Source organism: Balaenoptera borealis (genome assembly GCF_965194805.1).
Source record: "Balaenoptera borealis genome assembly, chromosome: 18".
Lineage (NCBI taxonomy): Eukaryota > Metazoa > Chordata > Mammalia > Artiodactyla > Balaenopteridae > Balaenoptera > Balaenoptera borealis.
Window position 1 is genome coordinate 59,297,124 of NC_138877.1, and position 17,065 is coordinate 59,314,188.

Genomic DNA, 17,065 nt, shown 5'->3' on the forward strand with positions numbered 1-17,065 from the left:
AATTATGGCATTGGAAAAGGTTATACTTCTGAGGAAAGATCACATAAACATGCTTTTTGGGAGAAGATATGTTTGGAAAACAGCAGTAATGAATAATTAATATTGCTTTAACATTTCTAAAATCACATAAAAATGATCATCTTTGATTGCCATTTCAGTAAGTTTTGATACAGGGTGTGTTACTGTCCACTTACTAGTAACCAAAACACACATAGAAGACTTGTAACAAATACTCAGAATCTGTTATTTTCATGAGCTAAACATTTCTGAGACTTTAAGATTCATGTTTGAACATACAGTACTGCAATGTTGGCTACATAAAATAAAATAAATAGAAGATCTTTTTCAGAGGAAGCTCAGTCATCAGAGGCTGTACTGCATTTAAGGATTTAACACTGGCTATATACAGAAGGGAAAGCATTTCACTTAGAAATACTTTACATTACTGGAGCTCTCTTTTTAATATGGCAACATATAGCAGCTTACCATTCTGACACTTAAAAATCAAGAGGAATAGTGCTACTCTTTTATCCTTTGGTTCCCAGTGACAAATAATGCAGTAATTACACCTCTGGTTTTCAGTTCCTCTCGAATGATATTTATTAACAGAGAGAAACCCGACGCTTTAGCTGAAATTTGGCAGCCCAAGAAGTGCACCAACTGCTCCAGAACATCCCTCATGGTCTAGAAACAGTGCTTTCAGTTGACCTTTTGACCAGTAATCCAGGACATATGCCAAAAGTTTCATCGAGAGAGAATTGACACGTAAAGTTTCCAACAAAGACAACTCTGTTTATTTTCTCATTAACAGCATACATTCATGCCACAGAACCAATGTTGTTGGTGATAGTAACTAACGTAGCTCTTGCTAGATCTTCTTTACCAACAGATTCTCGCTTCTTCTTATAAGTCATATTCCCAAAACTAGATGCTACAGCCCAGCCAGACAGACCAAATCTTTCAAAATCTCCTCCGTAAATATCACGGACCAGCTTGTCAGCTTGGGTGCTCTCACCTTTGGATGCCATTTCAAGAGCCTCTTCAAAACTTTCACAGCCAGTCAATAAACTACATAAACCCAGAAAGGTACCCCCTCCAAGGCTTGTCCCAGTTGCTCGTTTATAGTTGTCTTTGGAATAGACTGCTAAAATACTGACCCCGGAACCAGTGTTTACTACCAGCAGTGGATAGGGGTCAGCCAGGTTGAAAGGCATCTTTTGGCATCTCTCAAAGGCATCTTTTGGCATCTCTCAGGTTCTGAGGCATTAGCAAAATAATAGCACTCTGCTTGTCCATTGAAACTGCCAGAATCTATGTACAGCAAGCCCTTTACAAGGCAGTCAGCTTCATCCAGTTTGTGCAGGTGGAGGTTTCCAACTGTGCGAAAACCGTTTTCAAACTTGTCACCACCACCTCCTGTAGCACGTAGCACCGTGGGTAGTGTTGAGAAGTTTTTCTCTCTTCCCCTTTGGACAAAAGCAGGCAGGTCCTGGGTTGGAAATCTGATAAAGTGCAGGTTCCCTCTCCGGCCAAAAAGTATTAAATCTTTTAGTTCAAGGCGTGCATCCCGAATACCAGTGGATCCACAGGCTACATTAGAAGTCAAATATTTCCAGATACTTTTTAAGCTCTCAACTTCTTGTTCTTCCTCTGCTGTGATATCGATAGGTTCAAAATACGAGCGCTTTACCAGAGTTCCCCCGATGTCCATGCCAAACCATGGGAAAGAGGGTTTCTTGGCATCCTTGATCTTCATGGCGTCGGCCCGAGGGGCGAGAGGCAGCCTCCGGTCCTCCCCTCGGGCCGGGAGGGGCGGGGGCACCTGAGACGAGGCCCGGCCCAGGGGGCGGCCCCCCATCCCCGCGAGGGGCGGCCGGACCGAGCGAGCAGGGGAAGCAGGGAGGGGGCCCCGGGAGGGGGCCCTGCCGCCGCCGCCGCTCCAAACAAAAGGCCTAGGTCCCCCGAGCCGCCGCCCAATTTATCTATTATTTACACGTAGGATTTTTGAGGACTGAGTTGCACATAGGTTTGTTGAGAAAATAGTATATGTGAAATAGCTTTTTCAGTATTCACTAAACTTGTGTTTTAAGAAATCTTAAAAGCAAGAAATGAATATACCAAACCGCAAATCTGATTTTCAGGACTATATAGAAAATCTTTCACCGGAGCCCGAGAAACATGAGCCTAAGAAATATGTGGTCTAACTTAGAACGTGGGAAAAGGCATCGTGTAAATAGTTTTATGAGACCAGGTTTGTTGCAGCTGTTGTGGTGGTTTTGTGTCTAAATGAAGGACTGAAGTCCATTTTTGCCTCCTTGGAATCAACAAGGAAAATCAACAAGGAAAATCACATGGTCATATTGGGGAGAGTTTTCCTTCCCTGTCAGAAGAACCTGTTTTGACATTAAAGTTCTCTCATCAGATCTGAACCACTCTCCTTCATTCACCTCCCTCTGTTCAGAAAAATACTCCTGTCGTAGATCTCAAAGAAATCAGGTTTCATCTGAAGCAGAATAAATGATTTAAGAAACTTGATTATTTTAAGAGAAAATTGGTTTGCCATAGTAAACGATATTAGTAAGAAAGTAAAAGTATCTTATTGTACCTACCCAATTTTTCAGACTTCCCCTGATAAATATTCTTCTAAAATTATTAGATTTATTCAGAAACCACATTTCTTTTATAAACATTTCTTTGTAAAACACCAAACTATCTTCAGTTTGCTTTGAATCACTGTTGTCCTACCTAGAGTCTAAATAATTTGCCAATGAATACATTATAACGTAAGTATTATAGAGTACAGTGAATTATAATGGCTTCTGTCACAATAGAAGGTAAGTGTTCCATCCCATTCACGTTGCAATTTGACAACTTCCTGAAGCAGTTGTTGACAAAATAGCACATATGAAAGGAGGCTTACCCTTTAGCCCTTTGGTACAATCAAAAGAACACAACTATTTAACAAGGGAAGAATTAAAGTCTGAACAGCAGTGCTCTGTCTGGGGGGAATTCTAGTATTGCTTATGAAGGATATTCAGGGAGACAGCTATAAAAACACAAGTCGACTGAAGTTTGTAAATTAATTTAGCAATTGCTACGACAAAGCTAAGGGCGTGGAGCTAGCTAATAAAATGTGTCAATCATGAAGGCTTTAAATAAAAGTGGAAGAGAGCAGTTATTGTAGATTTTAATGGTGCTTCAAGTTTTAATCTTTTCTTCTAGTCATGACCTTGTATAATAAATCCCAGGTTGTTTTCTGAGAAAGGAGAACTTATTACAGCTACACAACTGTCATATTTCCAATATTTTTCTCTCTCTTTTACCTTTATGTCAAATGTTTTCTGGATTTTTAAATTCATATGATAATAAAACCATTAGAGTTTTATTCTCTTTATGGAGAGTTGGAAGTATACACATTAAGCAGAGGATATGAACAAAGTCTTAAATTTTCCACAAGCTATATTAAAAATGATTTCCTCTGGAAAAATAGATACCCACTTAGGAATACGAATAACTGTAAATTAAAAAATGGATTAAATTTCGCAGGATATCGATTTACCAATTTAACAAAACAAATATAAGTGTATGCTTTGTTTCCACTTCAATAAAATCTATTGAAGTGATAATTAAATTATGGCCTGATATTTTCTTTCAACCTAAACTAAGCTTTCATATTTCCTACAGTAAGTATTATAACACAGAAGATAAATAAGGCTGCCACCTGCAAATCATTATAGTTTAAAAAGTAAATAGTCCTATCAAGATAAAATATTTAGAATAATTTTAAATATACCAAATACTCATGCACACATAAACAGATACATACACATACATAAACATATATGTATATATGTGAGAAACACACATCTTAAGGATAATCTTGGAGAGTTTTAATTAGTAAAGAGTAGTATTTACCTTACAGAGATTCTTTTATTTTTATACCAGAAGATGCATCCTTTAGAAACAATTTTGGTTTTCAACTCTGGATCTCAGAATTTCAGAGTTGGAAAAGCAAATGTCTTTAATGCCTTTTTAAGTAAATGTATTTAATCCCATTATATACTAGGGCTTCAGTTGTCTCTATCATATTTGCATCAGAGATCAACCTGCTTTTCCTGGTCCAGTGCATCCGAGGGCCACTTGGTCTATCGTTGTACCTCTCAGAGTGTTGGGCATTTTTCCCTTGATGCGTGCCTCCTCCTGTACATTCTTTATGTCAATTAGATTATCATCTGGTCGGAGCTGCTGTTGAATGTCCATCTTCCTTATTATAGACATTAAGCTAAAGATAGTTAATATATATTCTGAGTTACAGATCTAGAAAGCAAGGCAATTGTCTGTTCTCTGCTGAACTGTCACCCATATGCCACTTTAGTTGCTGTAATTGAAAAGTGTAATGAACATGTACCTCTCCAGCTTGTTGGATTGCAATATATATATATATGCACGCATATATGTCTCTCTATGTGTATATATGTGTGTATACGTACCACTATGTATTATATAATATATATAATATGTACTATATATTATATGAATCAACCCTTCTCCCTTAATATTTATTCTTTGTTTATTTTTATTTAGTTTTAAGGATGTAGCTGTAGTAAGAGAATATGTAAATGATAATCAACAGAGGAAGGAGTTTTTATTACCTAATGTCTAATGGCCTTAAAACTGTCATTAGTGCTGCCTGTTTGTACTGTGTTTCTAATTCATACTGATACATGTAATTGTGTGTAGCCGAAGACTACCAACTTAAGATATCATTCACCTTTAGTGGAAAACATACACTCACATTCCCCTTTTATTTTCTTATCTTTTATTATTGACCCGGTGAAATTCATTGTCTAATTTTACCCTTACTATGAATGCCCACCGTACCCAACAAAGGGATGAAGTAGAAGCTCTAAAACACAAACATTCCCGTTTTCTTTTTCTTTTTTTTCACAGTAGGGTAGTGTTGCAGTTGAACTCTTGATCCATCTCTAAAGTCCAACTGCCTGCATTCACTGGGAACACAGTCAAAGGGATAAAAAGTGACCATAGATGTGCTATAGACTGGGAGTCACCCACCCTGATTAGAATTTTGAATAATGAGGAGGAGACAGTCATGAGGAGATTTAGTATCAGGTTTTTCTAGAAGGAGGAAACCACAACAAATGCAAAGGCCACAAAAAGGAAATAACCTAGGTGTATATGAGTATCAGAAAGAGGTTCACAGACTGCAGTTTGGTGTGTGAGGGGCAGAGGTGTAGGAGGTTAGGTGGGAGAATGAGGCAGGGGTCTTCTCTGTACCCTCTTCTAGCTGTGGGAAGAAGTTTGGATTTTATTTCAAGGCAATGGAATGCAGCCAGAGGGTTTTTAAGAGAGGAAGGAACAATCTGATTTGTGTGGTAAAATTCCACACTGACTGCTGTGTGGAGAATGGATTATAGGAGTGGAAATGAGAAGGCAAAGACAAGCACTAAGCAGCAGTTCAAGTTATCCTGATGTGAGGGAGTGGTGTCTTGGTTAGAAAGTCAGAGGATATATTTGGCAACATCAATTTACTTGGGAACATTTCTCCAGAAGAAAATCTCAGCCTTAGTAATTTAATTAGTGTGTGATGCTAATTAATGCATTACACCGTGGTCCTGCTGCACAGGGTGAGAGGTTAGAAGGGTGAGCAGGGTTCAACATAGCCTTTGACAACTGGTATTAGTATATCAGACTATGGCTATATGACATCATGTCACATATCTAAGATTTGAATGGCATACTATATAAGATTTTATATTTTTTTCCTCATTCTGTTTTCTTCCACAAACAGAATGGTTTATTTTCACCCTGAAACCCATAGTGGCAGCTGCAACCAGTTTGAAAGTTTCTGCAATCCTGAGAGGAATGGAAAAGAAGAACTTTGGAAAATAAACTGAAATGTTTTGAGTATTCTCACAAAGTTATAAGGTTGTAGGGGAAGAAAATAGTTACTTCTTATAGGAACAGTAGTTTGGTTACTGATCATTAAATTACAAGTTTCCAAGTGATGGGTATTAAAATCTTGTAGGTAATATTGATTTGGATATAACTTTAATAACAATGATTGATAGTATTGTAAGTGAATAAAAATATTCATTCACCTATACATTTCCTAGGAAAAGCAGGAGTTGATTGTTCTGTTTCCACAGACATTTACTGAGCATTTATTAAATATCAGTGCTAGACAGTACCATCAAGGATTTTACAGTTCTTTGAGGGGCTATAGGTATGTAACCTGATCATTTGAATATAATGTGGAAAGTGATTAAAAAAGTAAAGGAAGACAAAAGAGTACCCCAGGGCACAGCAGTTAAGACAATTGTTCCAACCTCTACTTTCAGGGAGAACTTGGTAGAAGAGATGGTGCCTGAGTTGACTCTAAAGAAATGAGTAAGAGTGTAGCAGGTGAGGAAAAGTGGTAAGGGCTTCCCTGGCAAGGGGACAGCATAAGTAAAAGAAGGATGACCTGAAAAATATGTTGTGGAAAATAAAATGACAAATAATTACATAGTATCAGAGAATGCTGAGGAGCAGTGAGATTTGATGCTGTAAAAGTATCTGAGGAGGAATTTGTATTCATTGACTTTATTCTCTCTGTGATAGGGATTCTCTGAAGAGTTACATGCAGGTGAAGTTTCAAGGATATATTAATATCCACCCATAGAGAAAATTAAAAATCATATTATCATTAAGCAGTGCTTTTACATATAATTTACACTATATTAATCATGGCCAAATCTACACAAAAGCTTGGAACATGTATATTTAATAATAATGACTGAAATGTATATATGCATATGCATATATAGTTATATACACACGTGTATAAAGATTTATAAACATGCATATGCATATACATACATTTTTTGAGATTAGAAATAGATGCTGAACTCTGCCCCAAATTCTTTACATAACTTTTTTGTCTCCATATAACATTGTAGTTGATGATCTTTTTACAATATTCATAGCTGCCAAAGCGGTTTCTTAAATATGTGTGAACTATAGTTAAAGGGGATTAGCTATAAAATTCTAGAGATAGGATTCCTGCTCATTCCAAGTTCACTCTGAATCTAGCATTTGCTATTCTATGGCTTGTTAATTTACCAGACATTCAATAGCAGTACTTAGTGTATTAGTTTGCGAGAGCCGCTGTACCACAAACTGGGTGGCTGCTTCAGTGAAACTTTCATAGACAGAGTGAAACAGGCAAGTCAGACTCTATTCAGGACTGTCACAGTAAGGATGAGGGATTGAACTCACCTCTGTTGAAACAAAAAGCAGGAGCGTTTTCCACACCAGAGTAGCTAGTGGAAAAGTACTAGAAGACAGTAGAGGGTACGTTGGTGAATGTGATTTGGTCATCGGTGTTTGCCAATTGGCACTTTCTGAAGTCTGACTCCTACTCCCCCAAAGAGGCTGGGGATGTGAGAACCTATCTTTATTCTTGGCGCTTACACTTCAAAAGGGTGGCTCCCAGGTACTTGAGAAAGATACTCCTGGCTTGTGAAAGTGGCAAGAAGAAGGGAGAAGATTTACATCTCGAAGGGGTAGGGAAGGAATACATAATTGCAAGTTTTCTAAAATAAATGTGCTAAGATGAGGAAGCTCAGGGGCCTGTAGTCAGGAAGAAATCTGTCTAAAATTTAGTCAAGCTGAGGAGAACCTTAAGGACCTGTCGTTCAGCTTAAACAACAGACATTTCTCGTCTCACAGTTCTAGAGGCTAGAAGTGTGAGATCAAGGTGTTAGTAGAATTGGTTCCTTCTTAGGGCTGTGAAGGAGAATCTATTCCAGGCCTTTCTCTTAGGTGGTTCGCTGGCAGTCTTTGGCGTTTTTTGGCTTCTGCTGCATTATCCTGATCTCTGCCTTCATCTTCACATGGTGTTCTTCCCCTGTGCCTATGTCCAAATATCCCCTTTTAACAAGGACACTGGAGTTAATTGGATTCGGTGCCCACCCTACTCCAGTGTGACCTCATCTTGACTAATGATATCTGCAACAATCCTATTTTCAAATAATGTCACATTCTGAGGCACTGGGGGTTAGGACATCAAATTATAAAACACAGTTCAACCCTTAACACTGAGTATGTATGAGTTAAAGGACACATTTAATAACCCAAATGGTTCCAGACATATTGAGAATTAACACCTAAATAGATTCCCGCTGCAACGTATGACTATGAGTCATCTGGCTTCAGTTATAATGAAATGTAGTGCTTATTATAACTGATGTTTATATTAGTTATAATATTATACATATATAATATTATACATGTATAATCTCTGATTAATAAACTCTTAATTTTAGAGAGACTGCCTACCAATAAATGTTCAGTATTAACCACTATAGTAAAATTTTCCTGGTTATGTCTGAAAATGGAGCGTAGTTTTCCCCTGCCATATATTTAATATTTGTATATGAATATTTTATTATTAGGTGCTTTTAAAACTCTGACTTGATTTTTACAGGATTTTGGCTTATGCAGTTAAATCCCAATTAATGCATATGAGGTACTTTTCCAATTAAAAGTAAAGTCAAGAAAGAAAAAAATATGTTTAATTTTCCCAGCTATATAGGCTTCTTAGTTTAATCTAAATAATATTGATCAGAAAGGCAATGCCTATGTTATTTCAGTGAAATAATCGTATCTCTTTGTAAGTATTATTGTACTTGTTATTTTGAGTTCACAGGTTTTTATACAAGTAAAGTGTGAGTTGTTCTATCATACTTAACTACAATGAAAAGCTGTTGCTTAAGCCTGTTTTTTCTTCTCTGTGTCTAAGGGGTACTCAAGTTCATGAGGAGATGAGAAAAGAACAAGGTGATGGTGGAGCAGTGGGAGGCGGAGCAGGGAGGGTGTGACTGATTATGTCAACGACAGAAGCAAACTTGAAGAGGAAGAACAGAACAGAACAAAGCAGTCAAAGATGTTCCAGTACAGCACAGTAGGTGAAAACTGTTTTAATAGAGGGGTGAACTGAGTGGGAAGAGAGGAAGTTTTTGATAAAAAAGAGAATAGTTTTCTCCAGTTTCTTAGAAAGGAAAAAGGAATGTAAAATACCACTTTTGGAAGCAATTTGTGATATAGCAGTAATTGGATAGTCTTTATATAGAAAGCGGCAGTGATGTGGTAACTGTTTTTTGCCCAGGTTAATACGGTTATACCTAAATCAAGTTTCCTTTAAATAATTTAAAATGACTGAAATGAGACTTAGAGTCTTAGCTGAAAAGCAGTTGGTATTGAAAGGGACAGGAGTTTAATACTGGATCACTGCAAGCCATGAGTAGAAAGTGAATGGAAGAGCCTTCTGGAAAGAGGAAATGTTGAGGCCAAGAAGGCCAGTGGATTTTGTTCATTCTTGTATTGTAGTTTAAAGTGTTCACTCTTGTGTTGAAGTTTAAAGTGTTTATTTCAAGGTCTGTTACTGAAGTCCTTTGCTAAAAACAAAACATAGGGAAAATAGGGACTTCCCTGGTGGTCCAGTGGTTAAGACTTCGCCTTCCAATGCAGGGGGTGAGGGTTCCATCCCTGGTTGGGGAGCTAAGATCCCACATGCCTCGCGGCCAAAAACCAAAACGTGAAGCAAGCAATATTGTAACAAATTCAATAAAGACTTTAAAAACGGTCCACATCAAAAAAAAAAAAAATAGGGAAAATAAAATCCAAAAAACTGGTATCTGGTCATGGCCTAACATGGACTTTCCTTAGCCTGTATATTTTTTTTAACAATGTAGTTTTCTTAATATGTATAAACAAATTAGACTTCCAGAGCACTGGCCTAATTGAGACTATTTGACAATGCTTGTAGTATACTACTCTTTATATTTAAAAAGCTACATGGATTGTTTATACCACATTAGATCCTGGGCTTTTTCTCTAAAGTATCTTGATCTTTCTGAATTTCATAAAATTAGTTTAGAAAAACAGTAGAATCATTGTTCAGTCATTAATCATGGGTTTTGCTGATGAAGGTTTTACTTCACTTTGAAATGGTCTGGTCTGGATATGTATGGAAGTTGCTTAGCTAAGCAAATATTGGGGGATAAAAAAGCTCAGGCAAGTATTAGTTAATGAATAACATGAAACATCTGAGACTGAACTACTGTGCGACAACAACAGCAGATGGAACTGCTTCATAGTTAACTATGAATATGGGGCAGGTCCTGCTTGACGACCTGAGGATCAGCAGAACCTGATAAATATTTCCTAAAGTATTCATTTGTGATCATTTAACCTTTGTATAAATGAGGATTAGGTGGCAGTTTTTAGATGTTGAAGCGGGTGATGTTCTTTTTAGACTACTGTGCTCTGATATCTTAAATGCGTGATACTTTTGGGAAACCAGGAGTATTTTCAGTAGGACATTTTAATGTTTGGTGGTTTCAGAGACTATTAGATTCCAAATCCAGATTATATGACTAAATCTCAGGGGAATAGTTTGAGATTGGAACAGTTTTGCTTAAATACATGTGTGTTAAGTTCATATTGTAGAGTCAAGCTCTTACTGATTTCTAATGATGATTTCATCTTATTGTTGAATCATGTGATGGTCCATGTTTGAAAAAGAAAGGGGGGAATCTAAAGTCTTACAGTTTTATTTAGAGAGATGATAAGAAACAGGAAATGTATATTTAGATATTGAATTAACTCTATAGTCAGATACAGACTTTTCAAACGTAGAAGAAATGTATATGCATGATACGTGTATATTTTACAGAGTAAGACTCTTCATAAGAGTCTTACATAAGTCTTACTCTTCATAAGAAGAAGGTATTAAAAGGCCTGTGAAACTTTGATGAAAAATATTACCATTTTAATATGTGAGTTTTATGAAGTTCCCCTTCTCTCCAGTGTTTTTATTTTTTTTATCATTTCTCTTTAGTTGTATACTTTTCACAAAGAGTACAAAACTATAAGCCTGCTCACATTTTGAACATTGACTCGTAATTCCAAGAATTATTTTAAATGAGTATTTTAAACTTTAAAAGAGAATAAAGAATAACCTAGAGGTTGGGAGATCATTTACAAAATTCATGGTAATTTTACTGGTATGTTGAAACAACGTAAAATAATAAGACCATCACGCTTTCTAATTTCAAGCTGTATTATAAAGCTATAGTAATTAAAACAATATCATACTGGCATAAAAATAGAAGTAGAACAATGGAACGGAATCGAGAGCCCAAGAAATAAACCCATACATATATATATCAACTAATATTTGAGAGTAGAGCAAAGAACAATCAGTGGAGAAAAGACAGTCTCTTCAATAAATGCTACTGGGAAAATTGGACATTCACAGGTAAGAAGATGAAACTAGACCTCTGTCTTACGTCACTCAAAAAAATTAACTCAAAATAAAGACTAAATGTAAGACCAGGCAAAATAAAACTACTAGAAGAGAACATAGAAAAAAGCTCTTTGACATGGGTCTTGGCAGTGGTTTTTGGATATGATACCTAAAGCACAGGCAAGAAAATAAAAAATAAACAAGTGGGACTATACAAACTAAAAAGCTTCTGCACAGCAAACGAGTCAGCCAAATGAAAAGCCAAACTATGGTTTGGGAACAAAATATTTGCAAACAATATATCTGATAAGGGGTTAATATCCAAAATATGTAATAAACTCATACAACTCAATATCAAGAAAACAATTGAATTTAAAAATTGGCAAAGGACCTGAATAGACAGTTTCCAAAGAAGATATATGAATGGCCAACATGTATGTGACAAGATGCTTAACATCAATTATCATTAGGGAAAGGCAAATCAAAATCACAATGAGCTATTACCTCAGGCCTGTTAGAATGACTAGCATCAAAAAGACAGAAGATAACGCATGCTGGTGAGGATGTGGAGAAAAGGGAACCCTTGTGCACTGTTGGTAGGATGGTAAATTGGTACAATTATGGAAAACTGTATGGAGGTTCCCTCTAAAATTAAAACTAGAACAACCATATGATCCAACAGTCCCACTTCTGTGAATATATCCTAAAGAAATAAAAACTCTATGTTGAAGAGACATTTGCACCCCCGTGTTCACAACAGCATTATTTACAATAGCAAAGACATGGAAACAACCTAAGTGTCCACTGACAGATAAATGGATAAAGAAATTGTGGTGTATATATATATATATATATATATATATATATATATATATATATATATACAGTATTATTTGGCCGTTAAAAAATGAGAAAATCCTGCCATTCAAGACAATACGGATGCACCTTGAGGGCATTATGCTAAGTGAAGTAAAATAGAGAAAGACAAATACTATATAATCTCATTTATATGTGGAATCTAAAACAAACTCATAGAAAAGAAGAGGTCAGATTTATGATTACCAAAAGTGGAGGAGGAGGGGTAGAGAAAGAAGGAATTGGATGAAGGTGGTCAAAAAGTAGAAACTGCCAATGATAAGATAAAATAAGTAGCAGTGATGTAAAGTACAACATAATGCGTATAGTTACACTGCTGTATGATATATATGAGAGTTGTTAAGAGTAAATCCAGTTACTTCCCTGGTGGCACAGTGGTTAAGAATCCGCCTGCCAATGCAGGGGACATGGGTTCGAGCCCTGGTCCGGGAAGATCCTACATGGCGTGGAGCAGTTAAGCCTATGCACTACAACTACTGAGCCTGTGCTCTAGAGCCCGCAAACCACAACTACTGGGCCCGCGTGCCACAACTATTGAAGCCCACGTGCCTAGAGCCCTTGCTCTGCAGCAAGAGAAGCCACCGCAATGAGAAGCTCCTGCACCACAGCGAAGAGTAGCCCCCGCTGACTGCAACTAGAGAAAACCCACACACAGCAATGAAGACCCAACACAGCCAAATATAAATAAATAAATAAATTTTTTTTTTTTAAAAAAAGAGTAAATCCTAAACGTTCTCATGACAAGGAAAAAAATTATCTTTATTTTTTTTGTATCTATGTGAGATGATGGATGTTAACTTACTGTGGTAATCATCTTGAGATATATGTAAGTCAGGTCATTATGCTGTACAATTTAAAGTTATAAAGTGCTATGTCAAGCATGTCTCAATAAAACTGGAAAAAAATAATGAAGAGTCATAGAAGGAGGGTATGAGATTGGAAACAATCTCCAGTAAAATATTTCCTTGATGAAATATGACGTAATAGCTTGCCAAAACCCCAAAATGATTGAAGCAGTGACTATTGAAATCATTCTGCACATGTAAACTTAAAATATATATCTAGGCACAATAGAAGAACTTGAAAAGCAGTCTGATTTTTATGTTGATGTGAAAGATGATTAAGGTATAATTGCTTTGCACTATGCTTTGTTTTTAACCTTTAATTAACTTTAGTTGTGTTTTTAAATTTTTTGACCTCATATTCACCTTCAGATGGTGACATTATTTGCATTTAAAAAGAGACACCTGATAGTGCCATTCTGGAATCAGGCATTAAGGAGAAAATGAATGCAAGTCTGACAGACGACATAACATTTTCAGCTGGAAATGTTTGTTATTACAATTAGTATAAAAATACAGAATAAAAATGACAACTTGATTCTGCCTCTGAAATTGTCATACACAGTAGTGAAAACTTTTTTTCTCAGGACATGTATCTTTTCACAGCATTACTAAACGCTGATGAAGAGAGTGTCCTTCATAGGGTTTCCAGTTTTAACCTCACATCTCCATTTGCTCCCTTCCTCCTTTCTTGCTCAAGTTGATCGTCATCTTCAAGAAGACTCTTCTTCAGTTCTACCATCTGTGACCCCTTCATTTTATAAGTCACTGTAACAATTTATATAACTTTCAGATTTGTTACCAGGTTGAACCTTATTTTTAAAGTTGCGTTATTGTAATTAACCTAGAACATAACATCCTTGAAGGGGAAAAAAAACTATCCCTCATAATCATCGTATCCAAATGCCTGTCTCACGTGCATAGTCTTGACTCCCACTCAGCCTCTTAAGAATGGGACTTGGGCCTGAAACACTTCCTTACCAAGAGATAGAACACCCACAGAGCCCATGCCAGCCTTATTGCTTCATATGGGAATATCTGTTATTGTTTCATGCTCAATGAGTACTATTTTGGCTTTGCTTAAAGCATGTATGTTTTATGGCACCTGACCAATCCCACTGTTAAATCTGTCTTCCATGGGGGGGAAGGATAGGGTTCCTTCCACTGGGGCATGAAAGGGGGTACTCATAGGTGAATCACCAAAACAGACCCCCTGGTCATGGGGGGGACCTACCCCTACCTTTGAAGCTGTCTCTTCTCTGTGTAACTAAAGCATTGTTCTATCCAGTGCTTAACTGCTTTGTGTTTTCCTTGGCAACCCTGATACCAAACTGCAGAGGGCTATCATGTATATTGGAGGCTATAGGTAATGTTCTTTTACAAAGGTGAAAAGTCAGAATGACTTAAGCACAGGAAACAGAGCACAAAGATTAGAGCTAAGAAATAGACTTGATATGGACTTAGGTTTGTTCTTCTCTGTTACAAGGAAGATGGATTTATACAACAAATGTGAATAAATCATTAAACTTGGAGTGGCAAGTTATGGGTGTATGAGCAGACTGTGTGTCAAATTCAAGTATATTGAAAGACTTACAGATTGTTCCTTTGATTTAACTTGGCATAGTTTTCATCTCTAGTTTCTTTTGGTTTACATGGTTCACTAAATAAAATATGTATTTATTAATTTGGTTGCTAATGTAGTGATAGGACCAGAGGGATAATTAACATACTCATAATTATAAAACATTTCATCACAACAGTCATGTTGGTGAATCCATATTGTGATTTAATTTCATGATAAATTTTCTTATTTCATATTGTAAAGTTTTAACATAATGTAAACATCGTAAGATCTAATTAGTAAGTTCTATAGGAATGATTAGTCCAAGAATGTTTTTCAACAAGAAAATTGCATGGTTTTGAAAACTTCACCAGTGTGCTACACATGAATTATCTGGCCGCTGCATTTATTCCCAGACATCACTTCTTGAGACAACATCTCAGGAGAATGGGCGCTTTAACTATACCCAGTGTCTCATACCTCTCACTGGGCATTTTGATTCCTCATAACATGAAGGGACTACAACTTTCTTGAATTAGAGTGGCTGTGGGAAATTTTGGTAACTGGATTAAATTGGAAAGTTAGTATATAAGCTAGGCATTTTGTTCCTCTCATGCTAACAAGAATGATGTGACTATCTTTATGGAGCATTTTGTTTTCATGATATTTTGTAGTGTGACCTTAATCACAGCTCTTGCTGTAGGTAAGTTGTTTACAACAGTATGTAATTGAACCAGATAACAATCTCTTGAAATGGCTTGCTGAGGACAGGAATCTGTTATTGTTGTTGTGTATTTTTATGATTGAGCTGGTCATAGATTTTGCTACCATGTGAATGTTAATAAGTCTACATCTGGGAACGCAGCTTCTAAACATCTGATTATGAGAGTCAAATATACCTTTTGGTTTTCTGCTTCTATTCCTTTGCTCCAGTTATTCTTTCTGCTGTGAGAGGACTGTAATTCCTCAAAAATACGTCACTAAGTAAACTCATCCTTTATCCCATTATTATTCTCTAGGGAACATATCATTTGTTAAATGAGCAGGTGAAAAAAAAATGAAAGGTTTTCCTTCTTTCTCTCATCAAACACAAATCAGTATAACTTTGATGCTGTAACTAATGGAATTACTATATATTTTAATTCAAAATTGCCGTTATATGCTAGGAGGTAGACAATCTTCACTTTTTTAACTACATTCATTGTTATTCTCCGCTTTAGTCCATATATAAAAAGGTACCCTTTGTCAGTTCAGACTCGAGTTCTCTCTAGTTCTCATTGCTTTACTTAGGTCTTCTAATTATTAAATTAATGTAAAAATTAATTTCGAGATTTCATGTGTGTGTGTGTGAGAAAGGTGTATGTTCTCCAAGAAGTATTAAGTTATATGCTATAGTACATGGGTGAGTTCACACAAATTTGATACAGGTCAATACAACATTTTTGTAAGAAAGTAATAACATCAGTAACAACTAAATTGGGTTTGTGCCTTACAAATATTTTCATATATGTGTATTTATATAGATTTTCATATACATAAAATGATGTAATTGAACAAGCATTCCCTTAATTTATAAAATATTTTACAGCTAAAAGCAAAACAAAACAAAGAACCACTTAATACATCTGTACTGCTGAAGTCTGAGATGTCAGATTACAGCTGAATGTGTTTCCTTCTTATTTACAACAAAATAAACAAGCAAAAAACTGAAAATGGAATCATATTGAATGTAAATTCAATAGTGTAGGTTTCATCTTTATGGAGTTGCCATCACTAATCCTATCTTCAGTGATGTGGTATACCATGAGTCCTGTGTCTAGATTTCATTACCTACAACGCTGTTTTATACTGATATATTACATTGTCTATGCCTTAGGTACTGCTTTTATTTTCATGATACCCTGTTACTTATGCAATTCTGTTTTTGAAAAACAGATTTTACCTCTGCATTTTACAGCACAATGTGATTTCTTTCACTTAGGATCATTTTATATTCTCTAGGAAATTCAATTAGCAGTTTGCTGTTCATATTATCATAATGTTACCAAAATCTCTTAAAATATGAATATATTAACTTTTTTTTTCAGTGACACAGATGTGTTGTTTTAGGTTGGATGTAATGGAATGCATTTCCTAGGAGGCTTGAGATAGAAACCTATTTATTGATTGATTGATTGATTGCCGTGTTTCAACTTGACATCATGTGGGCAATTGATAAATTATATTACAGTCAAATAATCCTGTTGATCAATTTTTATTGGGGTCAGTCTAATTTTGGATTGTCTCTTCCATGTTTCTGGCTATAAGTAGAAGGCCTCCTTAGATATTTTTGTTATGACAACATATAAACATGTCTAAGCCATCCATACTCAACTAAATATGATATTTTTGCCTAGACTTGGCACTTGTAATATGTACATTATCCACAGTTACTATTTTTTTTAATATAAATTTATTTATTTTTGGCTGCGTTGG

At 36.0% G+C, this 17,065-nt stretch overlaps 1 pseudogene across 1 annotated transcript in view; it reads right to left on the minus strand.

Moving 5' to 3' along the window:
• LOC309615489 (pantothenate kinase 3 pseudogene) overlaps window positions 1-12,150 on the minus strand; it is a 29,947-nt pseudogene extending 17,797 nt beyond the window's left edge. The window contains exon 1 of the transcript in view: window positions 1-12,150. This exon is cut by the window's left edge and continues 17,797 nt beyond it. The product of the transcript in view is annotated as a pantothenate kinase 3 pseudogene (transcript).
• Between the last annotated feature and the right edge of the window lie 4,915 nt (window positions 12,151-17,065).